We start from the raw sequence: 6,669 nt of genomic DNA on the forward strand, positions 1-6,669 counted from the left end.
TAGGTTGAAAATGGGATATTACAAATAGTATTGTTTGAATAGACAGTGAACTTTTTGTGGTACTAAACTTAAAAGGTGTTCTTCAAAGTATATGTGCAAAGCAAATTTAATGCAGGATTTTCTCTACTGCAGGGATAGTGAACTTGAAGTGAACTCTCGAGTTTCATGCGAAAGAATTGTCCTTCATGCATCGATTTTTGAATTCTTTAGCATGTTTAAAAGCATGTCTCCACCATGAGGATGACGAATCGCCCGCCCGAACCTTTTGGACTTTGGAGTTGCGTAAATCCTAAACAGCAGAGGCGATTGGTAACGGAAAAATCCTAAAATTTTTAATCAAGGGGGCACTTGTCACGTACGCTCTATGAGCCTTTATTTCAAAAACTTGTTGCCGTCACAGAGGCTTTGTATCTACAGATTTAGTATTAAATTTAGTTATTTACTAAATATAGACTCTACTCTTATCAAGAAAAAATGTGGACTTTGAACAGAAGGGCGGGGACTTTCTTCGCTGAGGTTATATTCTGGGGATGGGCTCCTATCTCTATATTCGTTACATGTGATGGGTATTAAAGTTACTTTTATTTTTTATGATAGTTTTATACATTAATACCGGGGTAATTTACAGAACAAACGGATCAATTCAGGGTAACAAAACAAGAAAACTATAGGAGAGAACAATTTTCCGGAAACAGTCACATTGTTATACCGTCAAGTTTCTTCAATTATTTTCTGTCGTATATGGATCTATGTGAATTTTTATATTTTCATTTCGAACCTATAATTCATTATCTATAATGTTGAAATTAACCTTCAATTAAAGGCCTGAACAGAATGTTCAAAGCAGGCCTGTCCCTAATATTTTTTTTATATTCCCTAATATTTTTTATTTTATTTTAATATGTTACCATCTTAAGAACAATCTATAATAGTATAATTTTAGGGTCGATATGCAAGAAAAACCACCACCACCAAAAATTAAAAAAGAAAAAAAGAATTGGGGAACTGTTTTGGAAAACATAGTTCATATTTACATGGGTATTACATGTACCTGTGCTCAGCATAGCTCAGTCGACTACACTGCTGTCAATGTATGCCGTGGTTCCTTTTTGTCATGGTTCAAATCCACACCTCATGCACTATGTTTACATGATAGGTGAAGATAACGAACAGCGATCAATCTCACAACTCCTACAAGCAATACAAAACAGAGAGCCCCGAACAGCGATCAATCTCACAACTCCTACAAGTAATACAAAACAGAGAGCCCGAACAGCGATCAATCTCACAACTCCTACAAGCAATACAAAACAGAGAGCCCGAACAGCGATCAATCTCACAACTCCTACAAGCAATACAAAACAGAGAGCCCCGAACAGCAACTCCTACAAGCAATACAAAACAGAGAGCCCGAACAGCGATCAATCTCACAACTCCTACAAGCAATACAAAACAGAGAGCCCCGAACAGCGATCAATCTCACAACTCCTACAAGCAATACAAAACAGAGAGTCCCGAACAGCGATCAATCTCACAACTCCTACAAGCAATACAAAACAGAGAGTCCCGAACAGCGATCAATCTCACAACTCCTACAAGCAATACAAAACAGAGAGCCCCGAACAGCAACTCCTACAAGCAATACAAAACAGAGAGTCCCGAACAGCGATCAATCTCACAACTCCTACAAGCAATACAAAGCAGAGAGTCCCGAACAGCGATCAATCTCACAACTCCTACAAGCAATACAAAACAGAGAGCCCCGAACAGTGATCAATCTCACAACTCCTACAAGCAATACAAAACAGAGAGCCCCGAACAGCGATCAATCTCACAACTCCTACAAGCAATACAAAACAGAGAGCCCCGAACAGCGATCAATCTCACAACTCCTACAAGCAATACAAAACAGAGAGTTGGGCGAACACGGGCCTATATTTTTCTTTTTAATTTCACCTTTTGCACACCTTTTTTTTTTTTATATATATTTTGTATAAAATTATGTATATTTTCTTTCTATGGTCTAGTTTAACGCTATCAAAAGATGCATGTTCATTCTTTACAAAAGGCATTTATGCGAAAGCAAAGTCCCTGTGCATTACACAATCTCGACAGACTTTGTTCCGGAAACAACAATCATTCATTCTGTGTTCACGTAAAATTAAAAGCATGCTAAGTTTGTATAAGATTTATAAACTGCAGGATTACACAACAGGGGCTACACTCCCCCGGATTTCCATTTTATCATTTTGATATCATGCATTGGTAACATGTTTTACTGTTGCAAGAAAAAAGAAAAGCAAATAAGCAAATTCTCCCCAAAATGATGACCGATTTGGAAATAACGCAAACAATACATGTATCATGCAACATGACGTGTTTCATGCCGATTGTTAGGCCGTTCTAGGCACACTGATTTTGACTAAGGATAACTGCGTTTACCTGATCAAGGTATAGGACTCACGGCGGGTGTGACCGGAGAACTCGTACCCAGGAGAACCCGTACCCAGGAGAACTCGTACCCAGAAATTTGGGTACGAGTTCTCCTGGAGAAGTGGTTACGAGTTCTCCAAGAGAAGTCGTACCCATCAATATCTGGGTACGAGTTCTCCTGGAGAAAAACTTGTCAATTGTATTATAAAACTCTGGGTACGAGTTCTCCTGGAGAAAAACTTGTCAATTGTATTATAAAACTCTGGGTACGAGTTCTCCTGGAGAAAAACTTGTCAATTGTATTATAAAAATCTGGGTACGAGTTCTCCTATAGAAAAACTTTGTCATTTCTGTCATAAAAAGTTGGGTACGAGTTCTCTCAGCAAAAAAAACTTTGTCATTTCTGTCATATAAATCTGGGTACGAGTTCTCCTGGAGAGAATTTTTTTTATGAAAATCTAGGTACGAGTTATCCCGGAGATAAAAAACAACAACTTAATCATTTTATTAAATGGATTTTCGTGGAAAAAATCTATGTCTTTTTTGTCATATAAATTCTGGCAAGAGTTCTCCTGGAGAAAAAGTTTGTCATTATATAATAATCAAAATTTTGATACGAGTTTATCTCATTAAGAATTGTACCAATTTAGGTATTGGAATCTGGGTACAATTTCTCCTTGAAAAAACGAGGATTTCATACATTATACATAATTTACTATGAACATCCCTTTCATTTGAATAAAAAAGTAAATACAATTATCATAGTTGTTTAATTTGTTGTTTTGTTTTTTTCATTTGAATTGCTGTTTGGCTTGAGACGATAATTAGTACATATGTATAATTATTGCAATTAAACACCAACTTTAAACCTGCGACATTGTATTTTTATACCGTACCTCTGTTCTCCGGCACATGGAGGAGAACTCTTACCCAGATTTTTAAGACAAATTGACGAAGTTTTTCACTAGGAGAACTCGTACCCAGAATTTTATGACAAAATGACGAAGTTTTTTCTGCAGGAGAACTCGTACCCAGATTTTTATGACAGAAATGACAACGTTTTTTCTGCAGGAGAACTCGTACCCAGATTTTTATGACAGAAATGACAAAGTTTTTTCTGCAGGAGAACTCGTACCCAGATTTATCCGATAAACTGACAAAGTTTTTTCTCCGGGAGAACTCGTATCCAAATTTTTATAATACAATTGACAAGTTTTTTCTTTGGGAGAACTCGTACCCATATTTCTATTTGATAAAATGACAATTTGAAAGTTTTTCTCCAGGAGAACTCGTACCCAGATATTGATGGGTACGACTTCTCCTGGAGAACTCGTAACCGGGTACGAGTTCTCCTGGAGAAGTCGTACCAGCTTCATAAGGAAGCGAGATAATGCTACGGACCAAACCGGAATTCGAACCTTAGCCCCCTGAATGAAAGGTGGGCCCCAGGATATACCAAAGTTGGGATCAGGTGCCTAGAAGGAGTAAGCATTCCCCGTCGACCGGTCACGCCCGCCATAAGCCCTGTATCTTGATCAGGTAAACGGAGTTAACCGTAGTCAAAATCAGTGTGCCAAGAACGGTCTAACATTTTCATACACGTCAGAAATTTGACCCAAGGGTAGACCTGTTGGTGGACCCGTAATAACAAGTTATCCATGAAAAGATATGCATGGCTGGTATCCAATCAGTACCCAATCAGTGTCGTGTCCTACAAATAAAACTTCACCATTAGAATCAGTAGACTTCAATATTGTATATGTACCTCAGCACGCATGTATATATCAAATACTGTGATTGTATATACATGTATTTCTCTATGTCATGTTTATTTACTTGTGAGAATAATTGAATTAATTGTGAAATTCAATCAAAATAACCGATACCGTACATTGTACATGTATTTTAAATATCAGGTAAAAAAAAAAAAGAAGTATTAAAATACAGTATATCACGTTTTTTCTTTATGAAATACCCTAACGTTGAAACTCAAAAGTGTTGAATAGAGTAACACAGAAAGATATCCACTGAATGTTAGTGAGAGAGGGGGGGGGGGGGTATATTTGATCACTAACGTAATGGTAAAATGTTTATGAGATTTGATATTGTTAGTGTGCATCGTCTAACTTGTATATACACTGTAGATATAAAAGAGAAGGCTAATTACTATTTACAATAAAATGATGTTTTTCTTTAAAAAGAATTACCACAGGTATATCTACTCAAAGTGAAGAATAACATAAGATTTTGCCAGGTTAGCTATATTCTCTTATGTACAGATAAACTCATCAATCCATTCCAAACACCACTTATACTCATATTTCTATCTGATCTACCCCCCCCCCCCCCCCAGAGCAACAGTTCTGCAGAATATTGTCCAACACTTGTTCCCGGGGAGTGGGGTTTCACCTCATGCAATGCAATTTTTTCCAGGGGGTCTATTTCATACTCAGTGCGAACATTTAGAATTTTACAACTGAAAGTGCATAGAATAGACACGTTTAACATCTATCTCATCCAAACTCGGGAGTGGGGGGGGGGGGGGGTGGGGGGGGGGTGGTGGTTCCGAATCCTCTCTCTTCTCTATATGCGCACCTGGCATAGCCTCTAATAGTAAGTAATAAATAGATAACGAAAAAAGCTATGTAATGCAATAAGAATAGCACATTAGTATAAAAAAAATCTCTCAAAAGCAAAGTGGCGATATTCTTAACTTATTTCCTTGTAGCACTGATGCGTTTTTCGGAGAGCAAACAAATTAGAACAATATGAATTGGTGCTGGATTTTTATATTTACACTGATTTAAAAAATATCTCAGCATTCAGGTGCGTAGCCAGCGGAATGAAAAAGAAGTATATGCAAAGTATCACAAGTGGTCTGGGGACCGCCTTGATGCCCCTTTGGGCAGTGGGTCCAGGGCAAAGCCCTGGTGGGGGCAAGGGTGGCGAAGCCCAGAAGAAGCTAATGGGGTTTTCAAATGAAATCATGCACCTATTTTTGTGCATAGAAACAGAGTTTCTTGTCAATCTAAAATATAAAAAGAACTTACAAAATTATTTCCTAGTGTTTCATTATGCCAACCGTGTGTACTTGTTAGGATTGAGTTTTATATTCGAATTTATTTAGGCCTATAGTTGTTTCGACTGGTATTTATGTTTAATGTTACTGATAACAAAGAATATCCTAATCAGTCTACTACATGTACATATATATGATGTACATGAAATGATTAAAGTTATATTCGACATGATATTACTGATTTGAAATTCAAAAAGGACTTTAAATTTCATTGAATGGACATCATGATGCCGGTGTTGTAGCATCATTGAATCCCCCCCCCCCCCCCCCACCAGCATAGAATTTCCCTCCGAAAAAAAAAAACGGGCTCGGGATAGACATTCCCTCCCGGAAAGATGGGCCTGGCATAGAATTTCCCCCTAGGAAGAATTAACCCGGGCCCAATTTTCCCCCTAGGAAAAACCGTTCAAGTATAGAATTTTCCCCTAAATGACAGTACACTTTTCTCCCCTTCTTACAGTTTACATTATGTAGCTATGTATCCGTTTCCATTTCTATTACTAGAATTCTGTAGCTTATGTAGACCCAGGAATTCTTCTTATCTTTTTTATTTTGAGCTGGGTCTTGTGTAACGTGAACAATCACCATCTTATGAATTTAAAAAAAAAAAAAAAAAAAAAAAGGAAATTATATTCAAATCGTGTAATGGTATATCAAAATTCATCCAGAAATCTCAAGTCTTTATCGTTATTTACCAGTATCTAACATTTGAAATAGTGAAGTTGGGAAGAAGTTTTTTAAATTTAAAATAACGAGAAAATTATATTACTTTTATTTGTACAGTTCATCTATTTTACTTTTCAGATATTTTAATTGTATATCTTTTGGTCCAATTTTTACGAAAAATCCTAATGATATATTGACCATCGTCTTTTGAGAAGCATATTGTATTTACAATGTGGATTTCAAAGTTTTCAGCGTGTAAGTTTTTACCCAACTTCAACAAAATATTCGTAAAGGATATCGTAATATTGATAAGCGCATATCTATTTCATTTTAAAATGTATAACAAATGAAATCCGGAAACCGGAGGGGGGGGGGGGGGGGGGGAATCTATACCAGGACGGTTCTGCCGCTCAGGGGGAAACTCTATACTGACTTTGTACATAGGGGGAAATTATATGCTGGGGCGTTTTTTCCCCCTATGGTGGAAAATC

The sequence above is a fragment of the Ostrea edulis genome, chromosome 1 (genome assembly GCF_947568905.1).
Source record: "Ostrea edulis chromosome 1, xbOstEdul1.1, whole genome shotgun sequence".
Classification (NCBI taxonomy): domain Eukaryota; kingdom Metazoa; phylum Mollusca; class Bivalvia; order Ostreida; family Ostreidae; genus Ostrea; species Ostrea edulis.